The sequence below is a fragment of the Mauremys reevesii genome, linkage group 1, assembly GCF_016161935.1.
Source record: "Mauremys reevesii isolate NIE-2019 linkage group 1, ASM1616193v1, whole genome shotgun sequence".
NCBI classification, from domain to species: Eukaryota; Metazoa; Chordata; order Testudines; family Geoemydidae; genus Mauremys; species Mauremys reevesii.
Genome location: NC_052623.1, coordinates 304,072,744 through 304,097,125, shown reverse-complemented (window position 1 = coordinate 304,097,125; position 24,382 = coordinate 304,072,744). Strand labels below are relative to the sequence as shown.

At 47.6% G+C, this 24,382-nt stretch overlaps 1 long non-coding RNA gene across 1 annotated transcript; it reads left to right on the top strand.

Annotated features, from left to right (window-relative positions):
• Nucleotides 1-835: 835 nt before the first annotated feature.
• On the top strand, nucleotides 836-23,599 carry LOC120386085. The gene is made up of 3 exons (XR_005589521.1): nucleotides 836-930; nucleotides 14,065-14,193; nucleotides 22,520-23,599. It is a non-coding gene; the product is annotated as an uncharacterized LOC120386085 (long non-coding RNA).
• The last annotated feature ends 783 nt before the right edge of the window (nucleotides 23,600-24,382 follow it).

Below are 24,382 nucleotides of genomic sequence, written 5' to 3'. Positions count from 1 at the left end.
GGGTGTGGGGGCACATGACCCCAATGTGTGTTGCCCAGGGTTGCTACTTGGCTTGTACTGAGCATGCACACACAGTCTGAGCATGCTCAGTAATATTGCCTGAAGCCGCTGCCCTCATTCCATCCCCCTTACCTCCCACTATCAGCGGGTATGGGTGGTCTCTGGCCTTAAGCATTATCCAATCACATTGGGGGAACAGAGTTTTTTCGCTCCTGAGCCCCTTTCCACCTACATTGTCATGGTGGCAAGCAATTTTATCTGTGTGGATGGTTCTGAACAGCCTTTTCCAGTCTCAATGCTGGTTTAATTTCATTTGGTGGGTAGTCACAAACGCATGTGCAGTGGCCATCTGTCTTCCTGTGCTGCCCACAGCGTGGCCAACGATCAGCTCACCATGGCTAGTGATCACCAGTCCAGGGAACTGAAAGCGTGAGGTCATTCCCTATGGCCCAGCATAGCAACTCGCCTGCCTTTAATCACTCAAGTTTTAAAATCTGGTTTATAGAAATAATGAACCACATAAGGTTAATAATAAGAAGGGGTTTTAAGTGGGATATTTTGAACTACTCAGTTCTTTTCAAGTGGGTAAGTGGTGAGAACTCAAAGCTGATCTTGATGGACTATCATTACTATCAAACATTTCAAGAATGCAACAAACCTAAATGATTATCATTACTTTATTGTCATAGCTTTTCTCCCCAAATAACTGATGTGTCTTTTAAAATGGACTGTGACATCAAATATACATGCTGAGTTTGATAATCTGCTGTCTTTTCCATTGTCATGTTACAGTTTACTTCTTTAAAGATATTATCTTGCAAGTTTATCACTTTATGGATGTAGGGTTCCGAGCCACCCTGTCTACTGGCATAAGGGGACCAGACACTGAGAATTCCAAAAAGTGATATCTTCAAAGAAGCAAAATTACAGGTAACTCATTTTTCCTTCTCTAAAGATACAAGTTACACAGTTCCTCATTCTTGGCTTTTGGCAGTGGCTGTAAAGAGATGCGGAAGCTGAATAATGAAAGTAAAGATTTCAGCACTCTAGAGACACTGGCAGTCGTGCAGCCTGCAGGGGGTGGGAAATGTCTCTATCCTGGTGTGGCCTGCTGCTATTGCTGTGTGTAGAGAAAGGAGCTGACTGTGCAGCTCTGACATTGGCCCAGAAGTAACTTGTCATCATGTTTTAATTGTGTACCATAGACTGTGTTCTTCATCAGGTTTCTCCCTCCTTCACTCAGAGGGTAACTGTTAGAGTCTGGTCCTGGACACCCTGTTCTCCTCATATGCCTTGGTCAGTTCCGTAACTAACAAGGCATTTGTGGGCTCAAAGCTTCTAGGGGACCAGTAGGGAGCTGGTAATGCTTTGGGGGGGGGGGCAAAGAGAGGCTCCAAAGGTAGCCCCTCCTCCAGCCTTGGAGGGTATGTCTACACTGCAAGTAGATGCCCATGGCTGACATGTGCCACCTGACTTGGGCTGACATCCTTGCAGGGTCCTAGAGTGGTGGGGCTCCAGCTGTCAGCCCCACCTGACCAGCCTAGGAAGGTGGGGTTTGGTCTGACCAGCCCGGGGCAGGTGGGCTTGGGCTATTAGCCCCACAGCGGTGGGGCTTGGGCTGTCAAAGACAGCAGCAGGCGATGTAAGCAATGCAGTTTATACATGGAGACTGCATCCACCTAACTACCTCGACCGAACTGTTGTGCCTTTCATGGACGGTGGAGATATTAGGTCGGTGTAGTGAGCGACTTACATCGGCAGGAGCAACATTATAATGAAGACACTTACAGAGTTAGGTCAACATAAGCTGCCTTACATCAACCTAACTCTGTAGTGTAGACCAGGCCTCAGGATGGCTCCCTGTGCTACTGACAGTTGGCATATTCCCCTAAACTGAGAGCTCTATGCCACCATCCAGAAACAGATATCTCCTCCAGATGCTGGTATGTCATTGGTGCTGACATGCCTATCTTAACTTGACTAATGGTAATGAGAAAAGGAAAGTTCAGGCAGCAATATCTGAGGGTACTGGTTCTTGAAAGGAGGTATGTGGTGCCTGTCCGCTGTTTTGTGTTCCTCAGTTCAATAGTCTTGTGCCTGTGCCATTAGTGCAGTGATGTGGCTGGAATTAGGGGCCTTGATGCATCAGTCTTGGCTGTTTAGGACAGGACGGCAGATTTTAAGAAACTATATATACCACATGTCTATGCCAAGAAGCAAGTAGCAGATAGTGCCAGGAATTAATATAGAGGTGAATTGTGACACGAGAAAGCGCCTCCAACTTCAGAGCATTTTTCCGTTCCCCTCAGTGCCCAGTATATGAGGGTCTAAGCATAGAGAGACACTGGTAGCCTCCTGCCGCTATCACCCTAGTACAGGGTGAGTTTGGGACTCTCTTGCATGTAGCGCTTCTGCAAAGGGCATCAATGTCTCCTTGGTGCATTGGAGTACACTTCAGACAAAGGGAGGAAAGGAAGGATGATCCAGTGGTTGGGACATAGGCCTAGGAATTCAGTTCCCAGCTCTGCCATAAATTTCCTCTGTGACCGTGGTCATATCACTTAGTCTCTATGTCACAATTCCCCCACTGTAAAATGCAGATAATAGCACTTATCTTCCTCACAGGGGTGTTGTGAGGATGAATACATTAGAAACTCTGAGGTGCTCAGATACAATGGTGATGGACAGATAAGGAGCTCAGATAGCTAGATAGGGCTTGGTGAATGGCAGTGCTCCCAAGGCAACATTGAAGTGATGGTCCCTATTGTATTCCCCTGAGGGTTTACATGTGTGCCATGAGTACAGAGTCAGAGAATTTGCAAGTAGGAGTATCCATTGGTCCGCGCATGTGCTCTTACTTCGCCTCACAGTTTTGTCTGAGGCAATAAAGGGCTGGGTGCACCGACAGCATCTCCAGTCCCTTCTCATCGCTGTGTGCTCTCAGTCAGAGCTGCTAGTAGTCTCTCCTCTCTGATGCACTTTAAAAAAAAGTTTTAGAATTGTATATAATTCATTTTCTTCTACTGTTTTACTATTTTTTACATAAGTTAGTAGTAGTTTTAGAAAGACTGGGCCTTTGGGAGAATCTGTTTACTGGTTCCCTCCCACTGCACCCCAAAACACATACGTGGGTACTGGATTATGTCAGAGATGTCAGAATTCAAGATCTGCATCTCCTGACTCTGTCTGTTCTCAGTCAGCAACAAGCACCAAAGCTGCCTCTACTACTTGGGAGAAGCCCACATTTCATCCAGCTGCAGTATCTGCCAGTCCTTCCCAAGCCACACCTGAAAAGACTGGGCTCTCTGCCTCAAGAATTGCCTCGTGGAAGTCGCCATGAGGCCTCAGTCAGAAACTGACTGGGGAACCACCACTGCACATTGGCCTGAGAAAGTCAAGAGTGTGCCTCCTGCTACAGAAATTGAGTCTGGCTCCAGCAGTACCACCGCTACTAACCAGGTGCCACGGCCTACTCGGTAGGCAAGAAAGCATGCGCATTAGCTTGACAGTAAGTCTTCCTCCAAACCGCAGAAGAATGATGCACCTTCCACAGGTTCTGGGCCACAAAGATGCAACATGTTCCAAGGTGCACAAGCATGATAAGAAATCACACAGACTGCTGGATCTGCCAGTACCGAGCCCTGAGCCCCACATGCCCTTAATGTCAGCCTCCCTTATGACAAGGGATCTGCTGGTTCCAGGACAGTCCTCTGCTCCAGCCCTGGCTCTGGCTATGGAATGGGTGCCATTAATGCCAGGACAATTGGAGAAAGCATCAGAGCCACCTGAGCAGTTCACCCTAAGGGAACTGAGATATCCACGCCTTCCTCTGCCATCCACAACTAGGGAGGTCCAATGTCCTATCGAGGACTTACCACAGTTAGGCTGCACTTCAACTCATCCTCCTGTGGTTTACATGCTTCTGCCAGTTCCAACAGTACCACCATTAGACCCAGGATCTGAGCTTTCATCATCAGAGGATTCCAGTGCAGCAGAAGGGTTGCCAATTCCTTACCGCTGGTATGAGTACCCAAAAGGACCACCATTGGCATGGCAGTACCCTTCTCTCCAGTTGCCCTCTCCATGGGGCCATCCACAATATCTGCTGGATCGGTCTTGCTGGCCCTATTGGGGATCCTGGCCCCAGTACCACACTCGGAATCCACCCATTAAGCGAGGGAGTCTTCACCCCTGTCCCTGCTTAGGGCACTCTCAAGCAGGCACTCTGAACTGGTTATCGAGGACAAACCACTCAGTCCGGTTCCATCGGTATCACTGAGGCAAAAGCATTTCCCATCATCCTCTCCACATACTGCAGTAACATCAGCCTCCCTGAGGAGGGCAAATGTTTAGACCTTCTGGGAAGCAAGGTCTTCTCTTCAGCAAGCCTCCAGTTTTGTATTTCAAAGTATCAGACCTTGTTGGCCAAATATGACTTCCTTAACTACGGAAAATTGGAGGACTTTACTGAAAAGCTGCCTCAGCAAGATCGAGGATGTTTCCAGTCCATCCTGGAGGAGGGCAAGCTGGTAGCTAGAACAGTGCTACAGTCAGTTGTGGATCCTGTGGCTACCTCATCATGCTCGATGGCCATTGGCATTGACATGCTGAGGGAATCATAGCTGTACTCATCTGGTTTCCCCAGAGAGGTTCAGAATACCATTGAATACTCTCTTTCAGTGAGTTGCACCTGTTTAATCAGAAAACTGACAATTCCCTCCACTCTCTCAAGAATTCCAAAGCCACACTTTGATCACTGGGTATCTATACACCTGCACCCAAGTGGAAATTCTGCTGCCCACCACATCCACAGCAATTCAGGACACCCCAGTTCTTCCACCAGAGGCCATATGATCCTCCTTGTAAGTACCAGGAGACCCAAAGATCCCGCCTTCCAAGCCAGCCTTCACAATCTTCATCATCTCATGTTCAAACCTCAGAAATGATATTTCTGAGTGCCACTGGAGACAAGTCAACCACTATGCCTACTGCTATGGAACTAGCCTACCCCCTTCGAGAGTAGTCTAGCACAGTGGTTCTCAAAGCAGGTCCACCACTTGTTCAGGGAAAGCCCCTGACAGGCCACGCTGGTTTATTTACCAGCCGCATCCGCAGGTTCAGCCAATTGCAGCTCCCACTGGCCGCGGTTCGCCGCTCCAGGCCAATGGGGGATGCGTGAAGGGCGGCCAGCACATCCCTTGGCCCGCGCCGCTTCCCGCAGCCCCCATTGGCCTGGAGCGGTGAACCGTGGCCAGTGGGAGCCATGATTGGCCGAACCTGTTCCTGTGTCTCTCCCTTTTTCGGTCTCAGATGACAGCAGCCAGCCTCTTTCAGAGGCCAACCCTTTATTCCCTCCTGGTCCTCTCAGTACTTTGTTCTCCAAGGGCCATGATGAGTTCACAACCCTGCCAGCTGTTGAGTGTGGATCGGTCAGTGAGGGCTTCCATTCTCTCTCTTTGGAACCTCTGTTGATCTGGGTCAGTTTCAGCCAGTTCTTTAATGACCCATTCATTCCACCCAGACAGTGAGGTGACACACACACCTCATATCTCCTGCCTTGTTCCAGGAGAAGACTTGACCCTTTTACCCCCACTAGTGGCAATGCAAAGTACAGAGGGGAACTTTGATTCCTATGTGTGCCTCAAATATTACAAAAAATTTCCACTTTGTCACAGCTTCTAAACACTGAACGATGCTGCTTCTCTCAGCTTGTGTCTCGCAACAGTGTGTAAGAAATAGCTGCGTGAGCTGGCTTGCCTTGCCAGCGATGTTTAGCTCTTTGGGGCAGAGATTCTCTTTTTCTTCTGTGTTTGTACAGCTCCTATCACAAGGGGGTCCTTGTCTGGGGTTATAGGCCCTGTGGGAATACAAATAAATAATACTAATGTTTAAGGGAGTAAACTGAGTTTCAGTTGCACTTTTATTCTCAGATTCATGTCTCTCCAACCTCAGTATAGGTGAGCATATTTCCCAATGGAAAATGGCAGCCCCCTTCCCCCCACACACACACATCGGACTGGGGCTGGCATCACTGCTCGCCCAAGCCCTGCCTCTTCCCTACACCCCACGTGCAAGGCTGGGGTTGGTGTCGCTGCTCACCTGAGCCCGGCCTCCTCCCATGCACAGGACTGACATTGCTGCTCTCCCCCCCCTCCCCCCCGCACATTCCTCTGCACCACAGTTTTTGACAAAAGTCCCATTTGCTCTTGGAAACTTGATCAGTTAGCAAGGACAAATGCCCACCTTTGCCCAAAAAAAAAAAAAAAAAGGGCTGGGACAGGGCTTATAAAAGATATTGTTCCGGCCAAAACAGGCTGTATGGTCACCCTACCTAGGAAACACATGACTCTTCTATTGGCATGAATTTGTTCTTTGGGAAGCAGCTGTCGGATTTCATTTTCTAACGCTAGGGAAGGCGTTTATACCAGTATGAGGATCATAAAGTCACTTTCTAGAACAAGGACAGTTGATGCTTTTGGCATGCCGAGCACGGTTTGAACCCCGGTGCCTTGGGCATGGACCCGTACCAGGGCGGGGGAAAGGGGCTAATCCCTGATCCCCCCTTTTAACTATATATACTAACTATAAATACAACTACTAATACTAACTATAACTACCAAACTCGAACTATGACACAATTAGCAGTATAGAATTACGAGTAGCTAGGGATGTGGAGATCAGCAAAGCCACGCTCCACAATTCCAACGACCATCATGGGCGGTAAGAAGGAACTGAGGGGCGGTTGGGTCGGCAGGGGTATATATCCAGCGCCATGGCGGCACCACTCCAGGGGGCGCCCAGCCGACCCACCGAGTGTTGCTAGCGTAAAAATCTTCCAATGAGCGTGCACGCAGCGTGCGCACACCTAATTGGAATCGATATGAGCAAGCACTCGAAAAAGAAGCAGCTGATCTAATTGCTTAGCCATTGTCCGGTTTGCGAAGCAGGGGCTTATTCACACCAGGTGTGTGTCATAGTTCGAGTTTGGATTCACATTGAGCCATGCCAAGAAAACCACTTTATTTCTGAAACCCAGGAAGAAAAAACTGTGCTCGGCATGCCAAAAGCCGATGCCAATAGGGGATCCCCACGACTCCTGCCTCAAGTGCCTAGGGGAATCCCACCTTAGAGATAAGTGCTGCATTTGCAAGTCCTTTAAACCAAGGATGAAGAAGGAGTGGGACTTTAGATTGAAGCAGCTCCTCATGGAGTCAGGACTTAGTCCTGCAGCGTCGGTGCCGAGTGCCCAACAAACTGCTTCGGTAAGGAGCGCCCCTTCGGCCCTGGACCGCTCCGGTACCGAGAAGGAACATCCTCCTCAGGCCCTCCACCGATTGATCTCAGAGCCCATCAGGACCTCCTGCGACGAGTGGCTCTGAATATGAACTTACAAGTGGAGGAGGTCCCTGAAGTAGAGGACCCTGTTGTGGATATCCTCTCGGCTGATGCACCCACTAGAGTGGCCCTGCCATTTATCCGCACCATACAATCCAATGCGGATACCATCTGGCAGTCCCTGGCCTCAATTCCACCTACAGCAAGGGGGGTTGAGAGGAAATATACGGTCCCCTCCAAGGGGTACGAATACCTCTACATTTATCCACCTCCTTGCTCTTTAGTGGTCCAATCGGTGAATGAACGGGAGTGTCATGGCCAACAAGCCCCGGCTCCTAAGTCAAAGGAGGCCAGGCGCATGGACCTCCTAGGCTGTAAAATATACTCTGCCGGGGGCCTCAAACTTAGGGTGGCAAACCAACAAGCCCTCCTAAGTCAGTATAACTTTAACACGTGGGTGTCCGTGGGGAAGTTCATGGAGCTTCTTCTGCAGGAGTCCCGCCAGGAGTTTACTGCTCTCCTCGAGGAGGGTTAAAAGGTGGCGAGAACCTCCCTCCAGGCCTCTCTGGATGCAGCGGACTCGGCAGCCAGAACCTTAGCATCAGGAGTGACGATGAGGCGCATCTCCTGGCTCCAAGTATCAGGCCTTCCCCCTGAATTGCAACAAACCATTCAGGATTTGCCCTTCGAAGGCCAAGGCCTGTTTTCAGATAAGACTGACCCCAGACTGCAAAGTCTGAAAGATAATCGCGTTATAATGTGCTCGCTGGGTATGCACACACCAGTGACCCAACACAGGACCTTCTGACCACAGCCACACCACCCGTACGCCCCGCCTAGACCGCGTCAGGACTTTAGCAGAAGGCATGGCAGAGGCAATCGTCGAAGGCAGCCTGGCCCTCGAGGCCAAAATCAGGCGCCCCCTAAACCACCAGCAGGGCCCAAGCAAAACTTTTGATGGGACACCCGAGGGCGGCCCACCAGTTACTTTCCTGGATTCTTTTCCTCCGTTTCTCAACCATCTCTCTCATTTCCTCCCTGCCTGGTCCCAGCTCACTTCCGACCGCTGGGTCCTGTACATGGTGGAATTGGGATACCACCTCCAGTTTGTTTCAACCCCACCTTCCCACCCTCCCTCCCCGTCCCTCTTCAGGGACCCCTCTCACGAGCAATTCCTCTTGCAAGAGGTCCAGTTGCTCCTAGCTCTAGGAGCCATAGAGGAGGTACCAAAAGACATGAGGGGCAAGGGGTTTTACTCCCGTTACTTCCTAATCCCCAAGGCAAAAGGAGGTCTGCGACCAATCCTAGACCTGCGAGAACTCAACAAATTCATGATAAAGCTGAAGCTCCGCATGGTAACCCTGGGGACCATTATTCCCTCCCTGGATCCGGGAGACTGGTATGCCACCCTCGATATGAAGGACGCGTATTTCCACGTTGCAATTTACCCGTTGCACAGACGGTACCTCCGTTTTGTGGTCGGCCTTCAACACTTTCAGTTTACTACACTCCCGTTTGGCCTTTCTACAGCTCCGCGTGTGTTCACGAAATGCATGGCCGTAGTCGCCGCCTCCCTCCGCCGTCGTCGGGTACATGTATACCCATACCTCGACGATTGGCTCATTCGAGGGACTTCCCAGTCGCAAGTGTCGCAGCACCTGCGCATAGTCAAAGACCTCTTCGGGAGCCTCAGCCTCATGATCAACGCAGAGTAGTCTACTCTAACACCCACACAGAGACTAGACTTCATCGGAGCGACTCTGGACTCCAATCTGGCCAGAGCCTGCCTCCCACAGTCGCGTTTTCAAGCGATGGCTTCCATTATTTGAGGTCTCCAAACCTTCCCGACAACATCGGTACGCAACTGCCTCAGCCTGGTAGGGCACATGACCTCCTGCACCTTCATAACCAAGCACGCAAGGCTACGCTTCCGCCTCATTCAAACTTGGCTAGCTTCAATATACAGGCCGCGCAGAGACAGCCTGGACTCCATACTCACCATTCCCCAGGAGGTCCTGGACTCCCTAACCTGGTGGTTGAACCCCACCATAGTTTGCGTGGGGATGCCATTCCACCCACCGCAGCCCTCGATGGCTCTAACCACGGACGCATCATCTCTGGGTTGGGGTGCCCACCTCGAGGGCCTTCACACTCAGGGTCTCTGGTCATCTCAAGAGCTGGCTTTGCACATCAATGTGCGGGAGTTGAGGGCAGTCCGTCTAGCATACCAAGTGTTTTGAGACCATCTCCAAGGCCATTGTGTATCAGTATTTACGGACAACACAACGGCCATGTTTTACATACACAAGCAGGGCGGAGCATGCTCCTCCCCCCTTTGTCGAGAAGTCGTTTGCCTCTGGGACTTTTGTATAGCCCACTCGATCGACTTGGTAGCGTCCTTTCTCCCCGGAGTCCAGAACACTCTGGCGGATCACCTCAGCAGATCCTTCCTGTCTCACGAGTGGTCGATCCGCCCGGATGTCATCCATTCGGTTTTCCGGAAGTGGGGGTTTCCCCACGTCGACCTCTTTGCCTCCCGAGAGAACAGGAAATGCCAGGTGTTCTGCTCATTCCAGGGACGCTCCCTGGGCTCCCTCTCGGACGCGTTCCTGATTCCGTGGAAGAGGCACCTATTCTATGCCTTCCCACTGTTCCCGCTCATCCACAGAGTCCTTCTCAGGCTCCGCAGGGACAGCGCCCACATGATCCTGATTGCTCCAGCATGGCCGAGGCAGCACTGGTACACCATGTTGTTCGATCTTGCGGTGGCAGACCCGATTCCTCTGCCACTCTGGCCCAATCTGATAACACAGAACTTTGGCAGGGTTCACCATCCGGACCTGCAGTCTCTTCACCTCACAGCATGGCTGCTGCATGGTTGAGCCAATCTGAGTTGCGTTGTTCTGCCTCGGTCCAGCAGGTGCTCTTGGGCAGTAGGAAGCCTTCCACTAGGATGACATATCTGGCCAAGTGGAAGCGTTTCTCCTGCTGGTGCACCCAGCGTAACTTAGTGCCCACACAGGTGCCTGTTCCTGCTATTCTGGATTACCTCTGGCCCCTGAAAGAACAGAGCCTAGTGGTCTCGTCCATAAAGGTCCATCTGGCAGCCATCTCCGCCTTCCACCCAGGGCAAAATGGCCGATCGATCTTCTCTCACCCCGTAGTCTCAAGGTTTCTCAAGGGCTTAGAACGTTTGTATCCTCAAGTCAGACGACCGACTCCTACCTGGGATCTTAACCTGGTCTTAGCCAGGCTTATGGGTGCCCCTTTCGAACCGCTGGCCACCTGCTCGTTACTGTACCTTTCCTGGAAAACAGCCTTCCTCGTCGCTATTACTTCGGCGCAACGAGTATCTGAGCTTCGGGCCTTGACGGCTAATCCCCCGTATACGGTATTCCATAAGGATAAGGTACAGCTGCGACCACACCCCTCCTTCCTCTCTAAGGTGGTGTCTGCCTTTCATGTCAAGACATCTTCCTCCCAGTCTTTTTCCGGAAGCCGCACACATCGCAACGGGAACAACAGCTGCACACCCTAGACATTCGCAGGGCTGTTGCCCTCTATATCGAGAGAACAAAACCCTTCCGAAGGTCACCTCAGCTCTTCGTAGCTGTGGCAGATCGGATGAAAGGCCTACCAGTCTCATCCCAACGAATTTCATCTTGGGTGACGTCCTGCACCCGTACATGTTATGATTTGGCTCATGTTCCGGCTAGCCACCTCACCGCCCATTCTACTCGGGCTCAGGCTTCATCTGCCGCCTTCCTGGCCCATGTCCCCATCCAGGATCTATGTCGAGCAGCTACTTGGTCATCGGTTCACACCTTTGCCTCGCATTACGCACTGGTTCAACAGTCCAGAGATGATGCAGCATTTGGCTCAGCAGTCTTGCATTCTGCAACATCTCACTCCGATCCCACCGCCTAGGTAAGGCTTGGGAGTCACCTAATTGGAATCGATATGAGCAAGCACTCGAAGAAGAAAAGACGGTTACTCACCTTTGTAACTGTTGTTCTTCGAGATGTGTTGCGCATATCCATTCCAAACCCGCCCTCCTTCCCCACTGTCGGAGTAACCGGCAAGAAGGAACTGAGGGGCGGTTGGGTCGGCAGGGGTATATATCCGGCGCCATGGTGGTGCCACTCCAGGGGGCGCCCAGCCGACCCACTGAGTGTTGCTAGGGTAAAAATCTTCCGACGAGCTTGCACGCGGCGCGCGCACACCTAATTGGAATGGATATGAGCAACACATCTCGAAGAACAACAGTTACAAAGGTGAGTAACCGTCTTTTTTTCTGTTGTCTCCCCAGTCTTTCTTTAGGAGCCACCATCGTGAAAAGGCATTCGAGAGGAAGCTGGGGAGTGAGCATATGGCTGTGGGTCAAGACTCCTGCATTCCAATCCTCGCTCTGTCACAACTTGCTCTCTGGTCCTGGGGAACTTAACCTGTGTCTGTTCTCCCAGCTGTAAATAGGGGTAAAACTTAGATAACTCACACGGTTAATGTTGCATTTGCTGATGTTGGCAGCACAGCATTTTGAAAGGGTAAATCTTCATTAATGTTTAGTACATTTTCTCCCTATATTGACAGAGTACACTGTGGGGCGTTCCCCAACTCCCTGCAGCGAGGAGGTAATGCTAGTTTCAGTCTGGGCTGACAGAATTGGTTTATATTCATTTCTAACAATGAAAACTTCAGTTTGAATCCCTTCCTGAGCAGGGCATCGTTGTCTGACCTTTATTTCTCTGTTGTCCTCGGCGTTCGGTTTCAGGATCATGTTAATTTCTATCTACCACTCAAGTAGTTTGGCTTCTGCATGTTCATCTTTTATATCATATTATGTTGGGAGGGGTTGTTGCCTTTTCCGCCATTATTTTATGCTGGTTGTCATATCCTGGTCTTCCTGGCTCAACTTCATTTTAGACAATGCAGGTGCAATGATGGAGACATCCTTCCAGATTGTAATGACCCAGAATGAAATCTATCATGACTAGTTCCTCTGAAGAAATAAAATTACTTGCTTGTAAATCTTGTTCTCCAAAGGTATTAAAGCTAGATTCTTAGTTATCACAGATCATACCTCCTACCCAGCACAGCTGATTATGTTAATAACTTTTAGATTTCATTAAGGCCAACATCTTCGTAGGATTCAGGAAAGGATTAGACTTTTATAGGGAGAATGAGCACATCCAGGGTCTCAGGTTAGAAATATGATGAAAGTAAGGACTATAAATCCTTATGATTGAGAGCAGATGCCAACCACTAGGAACTAATTTTCTTTATAGTTAGTTTTTTCCATTGCATGGTTTCTTGTACATTCCTCTGAAGCATCTGGTGCTCAGTATTGTTGGAGGCAGAATAGTGGACTAGATGGACCACTGGTCTGGGGTGAGCTGGTTGAACTATTATGCATACTGAGGCTTGGAGCCTTGTCACAGGATCCCTGCTGATATTAAAAACTATTTAACTGTGAACATACATTGTATCTAAGCTATAAACTGGATGCACTGGGTGTATTATGCTAATTATAGATAAAGTTTAATTCTTGTTATAAGGCTCTAGCATTTAGACACCTCTCTGTTTTGTTGTGCTCCCAAAGTACATTATTTGTGCATCATCTGAGAATCACTAGCTGTTTTGATCGCTATTTCCCATAGTAAGTCAATTTCTTCATTTCTGTAACACTTCAGGACTGTTTTATTATATGACACTCTGCTTCCAAAACTTTAGTTCATGCTCTTAGCTACAGCAGGAGACTTTCCCTTTGCTGGCTCTTGGTCCAGAACTGGCTGCTTACAATCCACTTAGACTGACTGTATGTTGTTTATTCATAGTCCTATTTACTCTTGTATAATCCCATTCTTTGCATAATTGCATTGATAACCCATTAAAGTGAAGATTGGGTTGAAATGTTATTGTTGTCGTTGAAGGCAGTGGGAGATGTGGCTCAGTACTATTTGCAAAATATGAATCAAGTTTACATTCCACCCTGTAGCCTATGCTTACTCTGCAAGTGAACTGTTTTTTGTTTTTCTATCATTAGTTCTAGTTTAAATTTTTAACCCCATGATAGTCACATAGTAAATTCCATTTCTGATGTTAAAACATTTTTCCTCCAGTAAATATGTTTTATTTATTGAAATCAGCTGTCCGGTTTACTGCATCTTATTCATGTGCATGTTGTTGTTAAGCTCTCTGATTTATGTCAGCATTGCAATATATATTAACAACTCATACCCCCTGCCATCGGCTATAGCATAACTATGTTGGGTTTGTATCAATGGGTGAGCATCTAAAGAGTTACATAGCTCTGCAGTCAACATTTATTTGCTTTACAGTTAATGTGATGTGTCATTAAGCCCAAGATTTAGCTTTTGAAAAAAATCAGCAATATTTTTAGAAGTAGGCTTTGCTCACATTGGTCTCCTCCTTTGAGAATTTATGGAGTAGGGACCTGAATTTAATAGAAGTTGCTCATACTTAGTGCTTGTGGGTCACTGAGGCCCTGATCCTGCAGAGACTTACGCATATGCTTAACATTCTGAGTAGTCCCAGTGAAGAAAATGGGACCTCTCAGAATGTGTAAAATTAGACAGATGAGAAAGGCTTTTCATCATCGTGGTTGTATGTTTTGGGGCCAAGAAATTCTCCCGTGCAGCCCACAGTAGGGTCCTCCTGGTTGTGGGGTATTTTCCTCCTGCAATTTCTAATGTGTTTCTGTACTTTCAGGAGGCATCTGTGCTCCTTGATTACATCTTCTCGAAGAAAAAAACCACAAAGTCACAAAGGGAGCAACTATAGAAAAGTTCCTATCAGCTGTCCTTACTGTAACACCAAAGGAGACTAGTGATGTTACAGGTAAGCTCTCTCTTCCCAGTCCACTTTGGGTCCCTACTGGCCATTACTGGTTTTGAAGCAGTTAAACTAACCAGAGACCTAACTACTCAATACATTTCCAATAGTGGCCACGTCAAAAGTTTCATTAGAAACAACTCCAGCAACTGTTCAAAAGCCAGGATTTAAATTCTACCAGGTTTTATGACTCTAACTATCAAATAAATACATTTCATTGGTTTGAGTCCAGTTCAGTCTGATGTCATCAAAGATGTTAGATCTGTAGCAAAGAATTTCAGCCGCTGAAACAATGTGAAGTAACTATGAGACAAGCTTAATGAAGCACAGGAGTACTACATCTCTAGCAAGGTGTTTAATGATGCTTTCCTACCAATTAAAGGCTGTTAGGGGTTACATTCAGGGCTGCACCTCGAAGCCCAGGGCCGGCTCCAGGGTTTTTGTTGCCCCAAGCGGGGAGGGGGAGAAAAGGCGCGATCGGCACCTGCTCCACTTTCTTCTTCGGCGGCAATTCAGCGGCAGGTCCTTCCGTCCGAGAGGGACTGAGGGACCCGCTGCTGAATTGCTGCTGAAGAGCCTGACGTGCCACCCCAAGCACCTGCTTGCTGAGCTGGTGCCTGGAGCTGGCCCTGTCTAAGCCATAGCATAGATTTCACAGCCCAGGCTGAGGGATTTGCTAAATTGGTTTAAAATCACATTTGCACCCTCCTGATCCTGGGCTGTTCCAGAGGCTGGAGAAAATTTTGGTAAAATTTGGCAAATAGTTTTAGCCCCCCCCCAAAAAACACACCAACCTGAAACGTTTTGGAAACGTTTTGTTTTGACAAGTAAACCACAATCTTAAATGCACAATTTATGGAGTCTGGAACAGTGATGATGATAAAGTATAGTACATTTCACCTTTAGGCAACCATTCAAATCTAGCCCAGATAGGTAGTGACTGAAAGATGTTTACAGTTCTATGGCTGCTCAGTGATCTGCTGTGAGCAAAACAAGAGAACAGTCTCAATCCACTTTGCAGAGCTCAGGGGCTAGATTCAGTGCATTGCCCTAGTGAAGCTCTGCTAGGCTAGCCATGCCCTCTTGGCCCCCAGGTCTGGGGGATGTTATGCGGCAGGAATGTAAACTGATCCTGTCTCTGACTGACTGGTGGAGCAGTCCCTTGAAGTCTGTAATCCACTGGTATCTCCCAGGGCCGCCCAGAGGATTCCAGGGGCCCGGGGTCTTCGGCGGCGGGGGGCCCTTCCGTTCCGGGACCCTCCGCCGAAGTGCCCCGAAGACCCGCGGCGGGGGCCCCCCCACCGCTGAATTACCGGTGGCGGGGGGGCCCCCGCCGCGGGTCTTCGGGGCACTTCGGCGGCGGGTCCCGGAACGGAAGGGCCCCCCGCTGCCGAATTACCGCTGAAGACCGAGCTGAACTTCGGCGGCGGGACCCGCTCCGTCTTCGGCGGTAATTCGCAGGCCCCGGAGCGGAAGGACCCCCCGCCGGCGAAGACCGGGAGCGAAGAAGCTCCTGCGCCCGGCCCCGCAAGAGTTTTCCGGGCCCCCCGGAGCGAGTGAGGGACCCCGCTCCAGGGGCCCCGAAAAACTCTCATGGGGGCCCCTGTGGGGTCGGGGCCTGGGGCAAATTGCCCCTCTTGCCCCCCCCCCCCCCGGGCGGCCCTGGTATCTCCTAGTTGCTCTAACTTGAAGCCCTGGGCCTGGTTTGGCCTCTAGGCTCAGGAGAGCATTCAAATGTCAAATCTTTGGTCTAGTTCGTCTGGGGCTCTAGCTTCAGGTGTCTACTTCCCAAAATTGCCACTGCAGCTAACTAGAGAGATAAAGGGGCAAACATAACCTTTCACTTAGGTCTTGCCCTGCACTACAGAACCTTGAATGGCAGAGCTGTACCGGCAGAGCACCTCCTGAGTAGATGCAACATATGCCAAAAAAAGGAATTATTCGGGGGAAGTTTTAAGGCCTGTGTTACACAGGAAGTCAGATTAAATGGGATGGTCCCTTCCGGCATTAGAATCTATGAAGGAGCTCTTCTGCCGGCATAGTAACACCCCCTCTGTGAATGGCACTAGGGCTGACAGTCTGCATTGCAGGAACTACACCAGCATCCCCCTGTATGATGCCTATGATGACAGACAGTACTTTGCTGTGGGTGTAGATACCACCTGCCTAAACAAAGATGGCTACATTGCCAGAAGTCCTCCTCTGTCACCATGCTAGCAGCTGAGGGTTGAGTTGGTATTGCTAGGACACTCAAGGCTGTGGGGGTTTTTCACACCCGTGGCTGACAGTTAATGGTGACGTAGTTCTAAGCATAGACCAAGCCTAGCTATACCAACAGAAGTGCTTTTTTGTTGGCATATTTGTATTTATGCTGCGGGTTCTGCTGGCAATGCTGTATCAGCTAGCAGGTGTGATTCCCCCCCCCCCCCACAGCTATGCTGCCAAAACTTTGTAGTGTATATCAAGAGTAAGGGCTGCCCTGCACACAGAACCTGCACCAGTTTATTTATAGGTGTGATGTTAAATCAGTGTTGCTCTGTACAGACACTTACAGCATTGTAGCTTGCACCTGCCAAACAAAATGAACTGCTGTCAGCCATGTTTAATTTGCTATTGGTGTCCACACACAAAATTAGACCTGTTTAACATCACACCAGTGCAAACTGAGTGCATAAGCCAGGCCTAAAGGTTCTTTCAGTGTCAGGGTGAAGGAACAATGACAAGGTGATGGTATTATCTCAGCCCTAGCTACACCTGCTTTAGAAACAAATGGAACGTTTCCTTCTCACCCATAGTACAAAAATAGATCAAATTGAATAGAAATACTGTGTGTGCACATGTGCAACAGGCTTTTGAGGACCCTTTTGTGTAGCATTACAACTAATTTTCCTCATTGTTAAAACTAAATCTCCTTCAAGTGATGGCCCCTATTTGTATTCCATACCTGGGTCCATATGCGTGCCATGCGTCTGAGTCTGGAAGTGTTTCTTAGCAGTGGCCATTGACCCATACATGGGTAATGCATCCCTTCATGTTCGCAGGTCGTGTGGGTCAACACCGCTCCTGTTCCTGCTTCATGGCCTGAGGTGGAACCCCTGCTCCTTCACACTTAGTTCTCACTAAGAGTGACTACTGTCCTTTTGTTGTAGGTAGTGAAATTCTTTCCCCATTTGGGGACCATTTCCTATTCGTCCCCTCTCCCCCGCAGCCTATGTCCTGGATTCCAGGTTTTAAAAACTATCCTCCCTGTGATCATTCTCTGTGAGCGACGAGCACCAGAGGTGCCTGTACTGCCTCGATGAGGCACATACTGTGGCTCACTGCCCCATCTGCAAGTCCTTCCTGCCCCAAATCTGGGAAGCTCAGGAGCTCCACCTCCATACGTCAGTGATGGAACTAGGCATGTGGGGGGTGCTGCCGCACACCACTCTTCTAGTGGTTTCCGTCACATACAGAGTTTACAGTTTGGTTCAATGGCCCTCAGCACGCCCACTATACAAATTGTTCCAGTGCCTCCATAAGTTCCTAATAGAGGAAGCTAAGCGACCGCATGCACACTCGGTTCTGGGACCATTGGACCTTCCCCCTGTACAGGGGCCATCACATCTCTTTGACAAATAGGGCACCCAGGCTTCACCCCTCCCAAGAACCAAAAGCTGCCCCTTTATGGCTCCCCTGGAACAATAGCAGAGGACTCACAGGGCAACATAAGAACATAAGAAGGGCCGTACCGGGTCAGACCAAAGGTCCATCTAGCCCACTATCTGTCTACCGACAGTGGCCAATGCCAGGTGCCCCTGAGGGAGTGAACCTAACAGGCAATGATCAAGTGATCTCTCTCCTGCCATCCATCTCCATCCTCTGACGAACAGAGGCTAGGGACACCATTCTTACCCATCCTGGCTAATAGCCATTTATGGACTTAGCCACCATGAATTTATCCAGCCCCCTTTTAAACATTGTTATAGTCCTAGCCTTCACAACCTCCTCAGGTAAGGAGTTCCGCAAGTTGGCTGTGCGCTGCGTGAAGAAGAACTTCCTTTTATTTGTTTTAAACCTGCTGCCTATTAATTTCATTTGGTGACCCCTAGTTCTTGTATTATGGGAATAAGTAAATAACTTTTCCTTATCCACTTTCTCAACATCACTCATGATTTTATATACCTCTATCATGTCCCCCCTTAGTCTTCTCTTTTCCAAACTGAAGAGTCCTAGCCTCTTTAATCTTTCCTCATATGGGACCCTCTCTAAACCCCTAATCATTTTAGTTGCTCTTTTCTGAACCTTTTCTAGTGTTAGAATATCTTTTTTGAGGTGAGGAGACCACATCTGTACACAGTATTTGAGATGTGGGCGTACCATGGATTTATATAAGGGCAATAATATATTCTCAGTCTTATTCTCTATCCCCTTTTTAATGATTCCTAACATCCTGTTTGCTTTTTTGACCGCCTCTGCACACTGCGTGGACATCTTTAGAGAACTATCCACGATAACTCCAAGATCTTTTTCCTGACTCATTGTAGCTAAATTAGCCCCCATCATGTTGTATGTATAGTTGGGGTTATTTTTTCCAATGTGCATTACTTTACATTTATCCACATTAAATTTCATTTGCCATTTTGTTGCCCAATCACTTAGTTTTGTGAGATCTTTTTGAAGTTCTTCACAATCTGCTTTGGTCTTAACTATCTTGAGTAGTTTAGTATCATCTGCAAACTTTGCCACCTCACTGTTTACCCCTTTCTCCAGATCATTTATGAATAAATTGAATAGGATTGGTCCCAGGACTGACCCTTGGGGAACACCAATAGTTACCCCTCTCCATTCTGAGAATTTACCATTAATTCCTACCCTTTGTTCCCTGTCCTTTAACCAGTTCTCAATCCATGAAAGGACCTTTCCTTTTATCCCATGACAGCTTAATTTACCTAAGAGCCTTTGGTGAGGGACCTTGTCAAAGGCTTTCTGGAAATCTAAGTACACTATGTCCACCAGATCCCTCTTGTCCACATGTTTGTTGACCCCTTCAAAGAACTCTAATAGATTAGTAAGACACGATTTCCCTTTACAGAAACCATGTTGACTATTGCTCAAGAGTTTATGTTTTTCTATGTGTCTGACAATTTTATTCTTTACTATTGTTTCAACTAATTTGCCCGGTACCGACGTTAGACTTACCAGTCTGTAATTGCCGGGATCACCCCTAGAGCCCTTTTTAAATATTGGCGTTACATTAGCTAACTTCCAGTCATTGGGTACCGAAGCCGATTTAAAGGACAGGTTACAAACCTTAGTTAATAGTTCCGCAACTTCACATTTGAGTTCTTTCAGAACTCTTGGGTGAATGCCATCTGGTCCCGGTGACTTGTTAATGTTGAGTTTATCAATTAATTCCAAAACCTCCTCTAGTGATACTTCAATCTGTGACAGTTCCTCAGATTTGTCACCTACAAAAGCCAGCTCAGGTTTGGGAATCTCCCTAACATCCTCAGCTGTGAAGACTGAAGCAAAGAATCCATTTAGTTTCTCCGCAATGACTTTATCATCTTTAAGCGCTCCTTTTGTATTTTCATCGTCAAGGGTCCCCACTGGTTGTTTAGCAGGCTTCCTGCTTCTGATGTACTTAAAAAACATTTTGTTATTACCTTTGGAGTTTTTGGCTAGCCGTTCTTCAAACTCCTCTTTGGCTTTTCTTATTACACTCTTGCACTTAAGTTGGCAGTGTTTGTGCTCCTTTCTATTTGCCTCACTAGGATTTGACTTCCACTTTTTAAAGGAAGTCTTTTTATCTCTCACTGCTTTTTACATGGTTGTTAAGCCACGGTGGCTCTTTTTTAGTTCTTTTACTGTTTTTCTTAATTTGGGGTATACATTGAAGTTGGGCCTCTATTATGGTGTCTTTAAAAAGGGCCCACGCAACTTTCAGGGATTTCACTTTAGTCACTGTACCTTGTAACTTTTGTCTAACTAACCCCCTCATTTTTGTATAGTTCCCCCTTTTGAAATTAAAGGCCACAGTGTTGGGCAGTTGAGATGTTCTTCCCACCACAGGGATGTTGAATGCTATTGTATTATGGTCACTATTTCCAAGCGGTCCTGCTATAGTTACCTCTTGGACCAGCTCCTGCGCTCCACTCAGGATTAAATCTAGAGTCGCCTCTCCCCCTGTGGGTTCCCGTACCAGCTGCTCCATGAAGCAACATTTTACTCTTCCCCTGGATGAGTGACCTCTGCTATGCCTTTCCCTCCATTCTCCTCCCCCAAGCATTAGACAAGATCCACTGGGATCAAGCCACCGTGGTACTCGTAGCCCGATTCTGGCCCTGTCAATTCTGGTTCCAGGACCTCCTCAGACTCTCCACCTGTACACAACTCCTCCTCTGAACACTGCCAGATCCAGCATCCCACTCTGGGTCCTCTTCATCCACAGCCTGGTATCTGGATGGAACTTGAGGGTAGACAGGGCGTGCTCCACCCAGTGCAACATCTCTTTAACCAGAGCAGGATGGCATCCACCAAGGCCTGCTACCATGATAAATGAAGATGCTTCATGCCATAGGCTCACCACCATCACCACTGAGTATGATAGCTGTACCTGTCATCCTCTACCTTCTCAAATCTCAAAATGTCTGGCCTTGCCGTCAGCCCATATGGGTCTACTTGCCAGTGTTCAGTGCCTTTCTCCCTGCTGTGGATGGCACCTCTGTGTGTTTACACACACTACCACCATCCATTCCATGAAAGGTTTACTCAATGCCCTCCTGCAATACTCAAATCCGCACAACTGTGGGACCTTAATCTCCTTCTCTCTCACCCTCTGAGCCACTGGCAACATCCTACCTCTCCAGGAAGATGATATTCTTTGTAGCCAAGACTTTTTACCTCAGCTAGACAGGTCAGTGAACTGGCAGCCACGATGACAGGACCCCCCACCCCCAACATTGTATTCCACAAGGACAAAGTGTCATTACCACTACACCCTAAAAGTAGTTTCTCCTAAATCAGTGCATCCACCTAGCTATTTTCTGCCCCAAACCACATCTCCAACAGAGACAGGGTCCTGCACTCCCTCACTGACAGCCATGCACTGGCATTCTACCTCCACAGGATTCACTCCTTTTGCACACTGCAGAAACTGTGTGTGTCCATTGCTGGCCAAGCCCTTTTCCCTCAATGAATCTCTGAGTGCACCCCCGAATGCAACACACAATTCAACATATCCCTGCCGCCTGGAGTCTCAGTGCACTGTATGCCTGCCTTACCAATGTCTTGTGGCAAGACATGTCATGCAGCACCCGGGTACTCTGTCCACACATTCATGACCTGCTATGCTATCGCACATGCGGCAGCTATGGACATTGCTGTGGGCCAAACTGTACTGCAGATCTCACTTCCTATCACATCCTCGCACCCCCCTGCTTGCTAATCCCACACATATGGAATACATATATGGACCATCACGACAGTGAGGAGGTGGGTTACTTTCCTGCCTTTTTAAAGGCCTTATCTGGTATTTCAGCAGCAGAAAGGAACTATCACCGCACTAAATAGTTGGATTTGCAAGAGAGGATGTATGACCCTGTAGCATACAGCTTTACACAAGAAAGTTAGTTAAACCAGTCTAAGGGCTTGTTCACACTTGAAATGCTACAGCAGCATAGTTGTTCTTCATTGTAGACACTACCACAGCAACAGAAGGGGTTTTCCTAGCAAGCATAGGTAAGCCACCTCAAGAGGCGAGCTAGTGCGACGGAAGAATTCTTGTTGACCTAGCACTGTCTGCACCCCTGAGCAACATAGTTATGCCAATTAATTTTATAGTGTAGACCAGGCCCACAGATGCAATTTGAAACCAAGCTTATTACTGAAATAAATGTCCACAGAGCCATTTGCCTGATTTAACTAGATTGGTTTCAAATCACACCTTTAAACCAATGCAATATTCTGAGTAGGCACTTCTTTTAGTTTCAATACTGTAGTTAAAACCTGTTTCTAACATGTTTTCACAGGGTTTGCCCTGGGTAAAACAGACTCGCATTAAACCAGTGCCCTTGTCTTAATTCTCTTGGAACTACAGCTGCAGAATCTAAGCTAGATATTATTTGGAGATTCATTGGCATTGGGGAGGAATAATGGTTATAATTAAGGTACAGAACTAGGCATCAAACGTCATAGTTTGTTTCCAGCTTTGCTACAGGCTTTCTTTTGTGCTCTTGGGCTAGTTAACTGTATATTTTATCTGTACAACAGCTTCCTGTAAAAACATAGAATGCTGAAGTTGAATTCATTAGCTTAAATAGAAGACTAAGGGGTTTTTTTTCTTTTAAAGGAGCGCCAATAAAAGGAGCAGCAGCCCCAATGGACAACAGTCACAGGAGCATACTTCCTAGGAGTGGATATTTCTACTCGTTACCTCACAGTGTTGTGCTAGCTGGAAAATAGAGGATCCAAGATGAACATCTTGAATGGGCACCCCTTTTCCTAACATTACAGCTCCAATGTGACCCACTACATTTACAACAGGCACCTGTCAAAGTTTGATGGATTGTAACGTCATATCCTGGAGCAGTAGCTTACACAGCTCTTGTGACAGTTTTTCAGCTGGAATTAGTGGCTCTTAACCTGTGGTCCATGGAGTCCTTCAGGACAGGCCAGAGAATAAAGCCTGAACATGAAACATTAGAGGGCTTAAGGTTCCTTCAACAGTAAAGCCTTGGTCACATAGCCAAAGCAACTGCATGCCCTCCTACAGTGCCTTCGTTTGAAACTACCTCACCACTGCCCCCTACCAAGGCCACCTTTATATTAGAAAAAGGTATGTTTAACAATTACTGAAGTAGCAGAGTGAAACCTGGCCTTGCTAAAGTAAATCTAAAGACTCCTAAGAGTCAAGATTTCACCTCTTACATAGACATGGCAGGTCTGTAGTTTTAATGGGTCAGGTGCCCCTTGCTGGCCACCTGCCAGACTGCTGTGATGGGAAAGCAAGCCTCAGCGAGTCCAACCACTGCCTCCATCTTGGGGGTTGTAGGCACACAACTCAGGGTGCAGACCTGCAGTCTAACACTCCCTTCTAAGAGCTGGAACCTACTGTCCAGCTGCATAGCCCCTCTGGGCACAAAGACGACTCTTCAGACTCCTCTGTACTTAAACACCCTTTCCCAGAACTTCACCTGAAAGGTATGAAACCTTCTGGTTCTAGTTAGACTCTGGGCAAAAATGTTATACACTTCACCACTTGTGCATGTCACCCAAAAGTTAAAACACAACCGCTCTTTTATTTAATCATTATAAACACAATTAAATGGAGATGTACAGAAAACCACCATCCTAACTTGAGAGAGTTGGGGATTACAGAGAAGGCAAATACAGCAGAATAATTTCCATTTAGTTTTATATGCCTACAAAACAGCAATTCATTTCAGAACCTCTCCTGTGACACTGTGGTGGGAGATTTAGCCATTTAAATTAATCCTTCTGAGCCAGTATAGTTTAAGACCAAAGACACATTACTTGAAGTTTAGTCAAAAGAATTTATTAGAAAATATTATGCACTACATAAAACTATTTTTAGAATATTATTTCAGTAGCCAGCACTCCAGCCTTAAACACCACAGCATAGACTTTGCCCAGCCACTGTGCTCCTGAAGATACATCTTTAGGATGAGACATTCAAGCAGCATGCACAGTGAAACCATTTGAAGGAGTGCAGGGAAATTCCTTGTGATTTGCCTATATTCACAAAATGTATAACAATTTAATAAATTTTCTCAAGGCAATTTAGATAAGATGAATTTGTCTTCTCAACCTTCTCAGCATCAACTGGGCCCAGAGCTCCTGCTGCCACTTTGTATTCTGTATTAGTGCATGTTGGGAAATCCCAACAACTAGGGGTTAACACAGAGTTTCAATAAATATCAACAGGAACACAGCTTTAATACTAGTCTTAACAAAAAGATGTTCACAAAGTTAAAGCACATGCCTTCTAATGCAGTCATATTAAAGTAGACCTTGCTGATTTTTCTGGAAAAATATAGGAGAGTCTATGTATTAAGGCAATGCATTTTTAATTTAAACATCCATTATAATGGACTGCATATTTTCTGATAAATTCTTAAATATTTCAGTTGTAAAAAATAAGGTTTACTGATCACATTCTAATCTATCCGATATTCGAAATACAGCGGAGCAT